We start from the raw sequence: 8,789 nt of genomic DNA, 5'->3' as shown, positions 1-8,789 counted from the left end.
CGAAGCTGACGAAGATCTCAAGCTTGAGCAATTAATGCGAGACATCGATGAAGCCGAAGATGAGCCTGAGCAGCCCGAAGAGCAAGAACAACAAACGAATCCAATGCCTCCATATTTCCAATCCTATTTTTGCTGAAATTGTTGAAACCGTAAATCTTGTTCCTAACAAGAAACTCTGTTCCTCTCTTGTTTACGGTTGTATTTTGAGTAATATGTTTTCCAAAGCTGGGCTTAGAGTCGGTCTAGATGTCGTTTTTCCCCTTAAGAAAAAATTAACCGGTGAATGGGTTCGATCTTCTGCAAATACTCCGGGAGCTAGTTCTTCACAAGCTCCACCCGAAGCTGACGAAGATCTCAAGCTTGAGCAATTAATGCGAGACATCGATGAAAGCCGAAGATGAGCCTGAGCAGAGCCCGAAGAGCAAGAACAACAAACGAATCCAATGCCTCCATTTCCAATCCTTTATGGAGCCATTCGATTTTGATACGCTACTATGGATTCACGCTTTACTTTTATAGTCCCTTTATCCACAATGGGAGCTCAACAATTAGAAATTCTTCGGGAAATGCGTGCAAATAATGAAGCAACCAACGCACGTATTAATGACCTCACTAACGAAATGGCCGCTATGCGAGCTCGTTTTCCTCCTCCTGATCCGGATATGTGATTCAATGTTTTGCTTGAACTCCAAACTTATGTTTTAACATTTTGAATATTTTGGAATGTTTGAATTTGTGGATTGATTGACTTTGAATTTGTTTGGATTTATGAATGGTTAGAACCTTATCTATTTGGTGTGATTAAATTTATTATTTTTGCATCATTTACATATTAGTTGCATTATGACCAATTTTTTTGTCATTCACATTAATTATGAATATTGATTATGAAACTAATGGCTAACGTTTCTCTTGCTTGTGATCTTAGCAGCTTATATTATATATAATCAATTGGCTAACTGATTTCAAAACCTTGTTTAAATTCTTTAAAATGTCTTTTTGATTTAACAAAAAGGGGGAGAAGTGTTAAAGTGTTTTTTAAATGATAAATGGGAAAGTGTTAAAGTAAGGGGAGTAATTTCAAAACTTGATTTCAAAATCTTAAAATTAACATGTTTTTGTTATATCAAAAAGGGGGAGATTGTTGAAAACATTTTGATATTTCTATATAACAAATTAAGTTAAATGAATTTTAGATTTTCCAAATGATTTCTAAGTATATCGATAGAATTATTCGAATATCAAAACATTACTCCAAATCTTTCAAAGATCATTTTTAATCCTTACTCAAAGTGTAAAATTAGTTTTAATCTTAAACATTTCAAAATAATTTTACAAAGTATTTCGAACCATTCAAAGCCAAAAATTCCAGATTGCTCAGAGGGAACCGATTCCCCCTAAGGGGGTATCGATTCCCCCCCACGCTCCAAGCTGTTTTATTAATTGTTTTCACACTAAAACGGCTATATGATCTTCACTAATCATCCCCAACGTTCAGAAGTGATTCAAGGTATATTTAAACAAGTTCTGAAGCCCTTGATCAATAAGAAATTATAGAGAAACAAGAGAGAAAGCATCAAACACCAAGTTTGTGCAAATCAAGCCAATTTTCCTTTCAATATTCATTTGCTTTCAAAACACCATTTGTGCTCATTTGTAATTATTTGTGAGTGTTCTTTTCTTGTTCTAGAATTGTGCAAACATCTTACCTTGAGAGGTTTTCTTTGTAAGTTTGCAAATTTGTAATCTTCTCTTTGGGAAAGAGTGTTCTCAAGAATTGGGGTATATTCTTGAGGGTGCTGTAAGGTTATCTCTTTGGCCTCAAAAAAGAACAAATTAGTAATATTTGTTGGAAAATCCTTAGTGGATAGCTAAGGTAGTGGACGTAGACTTTGATTGAGAAAGTCGAACCACTCTAAATCGCTGTGCAATTACTTTCAATTTTCTGCAAAAGCTTCCACCAAATCTTTAATTGCCAATTCACCCCAAGTATTTTCCCCTGTTGTGAAGCATTCCTCTATTAGAATATTGTTGGCCTTGGTAGCACAGTTGAATTTGGAGCTAGCTCAACTTGATGTAAAGACGACTTTCTTGCACAGTGATTTAGAAGAGGAGATCTATATGACTCAGCCAGAAGGATACAAAGATGGTGGTTGTGAGAAATTGGTTTGTAAGCTGAACAAATCGCTATATGGATTGAAGCAATCTCTGAGGCAGTGGTACAAGCGATTTGATAGCTTTATGAGGAGGCAAAAGTACACTAGAAGCAAATATGATCATTGTGTGTATTTGTAAAAGCTCAAAGATGGATCTTTCATTTATCTTGTCTTGTATGTTGACGATATGTTGATCGCTTCGAAAAGTCAAAAGGAGATAAACAAATTAAATGCTTAGTTGAATCAAGAGTTTGGGATGAAAGATCTAGGTCAGGCCAAGAAGATTCTTGGTATGGAGATAAACAGAGATAGACATAGAGAGAAGCTTTGTTTAACATAGAAGCAATATTTGATAAAGGTATTACAATGTTTTGGCATGAATGAAAATACCAAACATTTAAGTATCCAACTGGCTTCTCATTTGAAACTTAGTTCTCAATTATCTCCTAAAACTAATGAAGAACGATAGTATATGGAAAAAGTTCCATATACTAATACAGTTGGGAGCTTGATGTATGTACTGGTGTGCACGCGTCCTGACATTTCACAAGCAGTTGGAGTTGTGAACATGTACATGCATGATCCTCGAGAAGGACATTGGCAAGCTGTGAAATGGATTTTACGGTATCTCTAACAAACCGTGGATGTTGGTTTAGTTTTTGAACAGGATGAAACACTTGGTCAGTGTGTGGTTGGATATACTAATGTCGATTATGCTGGTGATTTGGATAAGCGTAGATCAACTACTGGGTATTTGTTTACTCTTGCTAAAGCCCCAGTAAGTTGGAAGTCTACATTGCAATCTATGGTGGCCTTGTCTACTACAGAGGTAGAATACATGGCAGTTTCAGAGGCTGTAAAGGAGCAATTTGGCTTAACGGGTTGATGGAAGACTTGGGAGTTGTTTCAAAGTCACATTAGTCTTTATTGTGACAGTCATAGCGTTATTAACTTAGCGAAAAATCAAGTCTATCATTCAAGGACTAAGTATATCGACGTGAGGTATCATTTTGTGCGGGAGATATTTGAAGAATGAAAGATTCTACTTCAGAAAATTGCGACATCAGAAAATCCTGCAGATATTATGACCAAGGTGGTAACAGTAATCAAGTCCAATCATTGTTTGAACTTGATTAACATCTTGAAAGTATGAACACCTTCGGGTGTGCGACGCTTGTAAGCGCAATTAGAGACACTACAAATTTGGGGAGTTGAAGAAGTTGAGTAAGCTTGGTAATTTTAAGCCAAGGTGGAGATTGTTAATTTGGCTTGAAATTAATTGGCAAGTTGGAAATTTCTCTTGGTTGGTGGCCAACTTATTGGAAATTTTATCTTGATTGGTGGCCAAACTTTGAACATGTAATTTCATATTTGGTGGCTAACTTGTACACATTGGAAAAATTCTTTGGTTGGTGACCACTTATTTTTCATGTTTAATCCCTAAAATATTAGGTATTTATAAGTTTAGTCCTTAAATTCAACTATAAATAGCCTAAGTATTTCATTAGATATCATCCCAAAAACAAGTTCTCTCTTCCTCTTGTATTCTTCACTTTCCCACTTTGAGAATTCTAAAGAATTTCATTTGTTGTAATATTGGCGATATAGTGAAGTTATCATCCGATGTGGTGCTCGAGGAGTAGAGGATATTCTCGTCGAACCTCGTAAATTTGGTGTGTCTCTCCTTATTGTTTTTTATTCGATTTTTCCATTGTGTTTTAATATCCAATAGTTTGACAGATTTATTCGCTGTGTAACCTTTGGTGGTTTTGATCTTGACATTTTAAGTCAATTTTAAAACTACGTTCGTGTGAGAAATAACCCGATTTCCCCAGCAAAGGTGCCACTTCACCCCATGTTGTGCATATCTGATGTCCTTAGCCATTCCCTGCATGATACAAAAAGCTTTCGGAGGAAATATATGCTGATCAGGAAGTTTGAGAATTTCTTGGGAGAATCATCTGTGACAAGTTTGGTGTTATATAAAGTTCAGATTAGGAGTTAATCGAAACTGGAGGCGGTTTGGTAACAAGTAACAACGTTGGACTAATCTATAATTAGTGCGACAGCCAGTTAACGTATGTCTTGAAATGTATAGGGGCAGTTGTTTTATTTCAGAGATGGAAAATAGAATTGGAGATAGGTGCTAAAATTAGAGCAACTATATTTTTTTTATTTTTACATTTTTTTAGTTCTTTGGTTTGAACAGGCGGACCAACGTTGTCAAATCAATGTATTGTCAACTCCTGACAAACCAGTTCTGCCCTTCTTTGGCTATCTCCTCAAGGCAAAGGAAGCAAATCTGGACCTTTCGATCAAATGGAGAAAACTCCATTGACAGATGGCATAAAACTGATTGGTGCCGGTTGAGCTAAGAAAAGTGAAATTGGAAGCTGTCGATCACAACAAATATCTGCAAAAATCATCTCGTTTTCCATTCAAACTTCGACACATAAAGGATGAAACGGTCCCGCTCCCGCACTGTTCTTATCACTTGGGGCTTGTATTGCAAACATGTAACATCATGATACTTCTGCCAACTAATATCTACAGTGAGTGGCGGCACTAAAATTTTGATTATCAACCATCGACTATGACCACTCTCTCAATTTATGCCTAACGATGTTCGTATAAATCTTACCCTACGGCTTCACTTTGTGCTCATCGGAAACCAGTGTTTCATTGTAAAATCCTTGTTCCTTCTTGGTGTTTTCATGTTTTAGCCTTTTCTTCTTTTTCTTCTTCTTCTTGAGCTCTTTAGACATGGCGAATTCGCGTATCCCGAGGTTCGTTATCGAGGTTGCTCCACCACAGTTTATTACTGTGATGAGGCATAGAACAAGAAAGATGATGGACACTATCAATGAAGAGGATAGAGATGGTACTAGCTACAATGATTCACTTTCTGCTACTTCCAAGAGATCAGTTGCAACTAGTTCAGTCCCTGCAGGTGCAATGGCTCCTGCTGCTGCTTCTTCGCCTCCTGCAACTACTGTGACTGCCAACTCCAAGTATTTTTTTAATGGGTTGTCGAGTTTTTCGAACTTCGATAATTAGAATGATTTGATTTTGGTGAACTGAAGATGCAAGTATTTGGTAATGTAACCAATGTTATGATAGGTTGAGTATGATTGTTTGCATCGATGCTGTAAAGACTTGCGAAAATTTTCACATTAATAAAGTTGATAATTAGCATCAGTGCTTTGTCATTTTGTTATCTTGAAATCGTGGAGGTTCAGTTACTATACCTGAATGCCATATGCCTAACCATTTGATTAAAAGAATTGAATATCGACATATGCAACTTGCCTTTTCCGCGAACTAAAATCGTAGTCCTCGAGCTTTAATGTTTATAATACGACAACCCAGCTGAACTCTACGCATGCTCCGCTTTTCTCGTCATTTCTCTTTCTTATAATTACAACCCTAGCCAAGTGGCAACAAACAACTCCTCTTGTCACTACAACTAGGGTTTCGTGATAGTGTAGTTCAAGACTTGATGTCGTTATCCGGATGAATTTCAATAAGCAAGAGGCATCAATATACTGTTTCCTTATCTTAGGGTGAATTTTCATAGCACGGTTCAATATGAATGAGTTAAACAATTCGTTTGATGGGATTAAAACTGTAAATATAAAAGTGGATTGAAATTGTTGACGAATCGAAATTATTTATTAGTGTATCAAATGGTAATTTTATATATAATAATTAAATTTTTCCTTATGTTATTACGAGACATAAATATGCAATAAATTGTTCTTTCAAATTTTTTTTGACAAATCTTAATTCTAATTCTAATCCTAATCCTACTTAGAGGAGAGGGGAAAGGGACTCTTGAGAAAGGAAAGGGGTACTCTTAGTAGGTCTAAAACACATAATCAAAAGAAATATGATAGAACAAAGATGAATTAACTTGGTCAACCGACCAAATGTGCTTGCTCAAATTATTCTTCAATTCTAAGATTGTTTTCTATTAATAACAATAGATGTAATAATTAGTTTCACTATTGAAGTGCACGGATCAAACTACTCAGCGGTTAAGGGATGTGTTGTTATCTCTTGAAGTTTCGGGTTTGAGCATTGTGTATGTCAGGGATACAAACTTTCATTATCAAATGATTGAATCTTTAAACATATATTGTCTTGTATACATCCCATAATTATATATAAAAAAAAACATGAAACATGTTCTTAAGTGAAATAAACTATCATAACTAAAAGAATGTCTATGAAACTAACTTGAAATACAATTCGATATAATGATATTCCATATATGTAATGGATACAAACTTTCATTATCAAATGATTGAATCTTTAAACATATATTGTCTTGTATACATCCCATAATTATATATAAAAAAACATGAAACATGTTCTAAGTGAATAAACTATCATAACTAAAAGAAGTATGAAACTAACTTGAAATACAATTCGATATAATGATATTCATATATGTAATAACATGACCTAACTTTGTTAGCAATAGGAACATCAATTAGGATGATACCTCACTAGGGTATACCCTATCACTTTTGATTTTTCTCCACTTGAGAAAAACAACCATATCAAAGAGGAGCTAGAAGAATTCACTTTTAGTAGAGTTATCTTAGGATTTTGACTAGCTTGTTTTCGGCCTGCTTGGCTTGGATTTGGGCTCTTTGTCTTCCAACCATTTGTTGGCTCTGAAAATTGAAATTTAGCCACATTGTGGTTATTCTATTCTGTGCCTTTAGCATCAACAAAATATGCACTTTTAGAACTATGACAAAGTTTTCATGAAAAAAAATGTATAAATGTACATCTTTTAGCATATATATCTAATTCAAACTATATCATATAATCACATGTATTAAAAAAGCTTTTCATTCATCATATATTATGTACTAATTGAATCATAAAAAAATTCAACTATTTATTAAAACCCACACTACTCCAAAAAAATCCTTATGTTTTTTTTCTTAATTCTCCTTTAAAATTATCATTTAACTAAGGAAAAAAAATATTAATTATTAATTTACCGACAATTCAAAAGGAATTATTTAACAAAAAATTGAAACATCAAATTAATTCGTCAAAACTATAACTTTTAACGGCGCAATTAAAAACTGACAGCATTGAGTACTTATGCCATTGTGCCAAAAAAAACTGATAATGCTATTGCTTACTCGCGCATGGCAGCGTAGTCTCGCTAATCGCTATACAAAGGAACTGTCAATGTCAATGTACTCGGGTTTTGACTCGGTTCCGTTTCGAAAAGAAATCATAGGCCAAGAGACAATAAGCGGGAGCGCTGCGAGGTGCAAGCTCTCTCCTTTTTGCTTTGTTTGCATCACAATTCTGAATTCTCAAGTTAGGTTTCTTTTTCTTTGTTCTTTTTGGGTTTGATTCTCTGTTTATTGTATGAATTTGAACGTTAGGTTTTGGGGTGTTTGGCAGCTGGGAAAAGATTGAGAGTTTAATTGTTTTCTGCACTGGACACCTTAACAAGACTTGTTTTTTAGGACCGCCGAAAGGTGAAAGCAATTTTGAAGCTGCTATAGAATTTGATCCAATTATTTATCACAATCAGTTCTGCCCCTGGGTGGACGGAAACGTTGCTACTTCTGGTTATAGTAGCTCCGGCTAGACTGCTAATATTGGTGCATTTTGTGAATGGCAGCCTACCATGGAGCCCTGGGTGCACTGTCGCTGGGGCATATCCTTGAGAAGACAGTGCAGTCTGAATCAGCAGCAGCATTGTATAAGGTTAGGGTCTTAGTAATGAAATATGGTGGATACAACTGGGACTTGACGTTTCTTTTCTTGATTGAAAAACTTGTAGAATGCTCTCATTGATGAGCAGCGTCCATTTTGTCTTTTGACGAATTATAAGTGCTAGTCCCAGCTTTCCAGTCATGAATATGGGCCCTGTTCTTACATGCATGGTTTTGTGAATTATTTACTGTTCTAATGGTTCTGCCTTTAATTTAGCTCGTGGGAAGAGTCCAAGTTTGTGAAAACCTTCCGCAAAATTTTACTTCAGGGCCATATATTAACTTTTGCTTTATACATGAGTCTTGACAAGCATGTTTTGTTGAGGCATTTGGATAAAGAATTTCTAAAATTGGAAATGAAGGCTTGGATAAAGAATTTCTAAAATTGGAAATGAAGGCTACCTGAAGTCCTGAACGTTTTATCTGCTCAACATTCTTACACTATCCCCTCATTTTCAATTTTTCACTACTAGCCTATTTCCTTATGCAGGAGGATTACCAAACTCCAGGTAGAAAGCTCCTTTGTATCAACAAAAGTTGCAGGCAGCATTGATAGTCGGGCATGAAGTGTATAGACAAATGCGATGACTAATAAGTATCATGCATATTTCTTCTTGTGATCTTAGTTTTGATTGGGTTTAGGATCATCTTACTAGAACAAGTTCAAGAGAGATCCTTTTAGGTATGAAACACATTTTAGTTAGTGAGTGTGGGGCCGCAGTGTATATTTTCAGTCTTCAGTGGAGCATACCTTAGTATCTAAACTGAAATTCTTGGAAAGTCTAGGGTTTTCACCTGATAAGGCTAAAAGCATGATGATGAGGTGTCCAGGGTTGTTCACTTTCAGCATAGAAAACAACTACAACCCAAAATTCGAGCA

The sequence above is a fragment of the Hibiscus syriacus genome, unplaced genomic scaffold (genome assembly GCF_006381635.1).
Source record: "Hibiscus syriacus cultivar Baekdansim isolate YM2019G1 unplaced genomic scaffold, ASM638163v2 tig00116962_pilon, whole genome shotgun sequence".
Classification (NCBI taxonomy): Eukaryota; Viridiplantae; Streptophyta; class Magnoliopsida; order Malvales; family Malvaceae; genus Hibiscus; species Hibiscus syriacus.
This window is presented reverse-complemented; position numbering follows the sequence as displayed.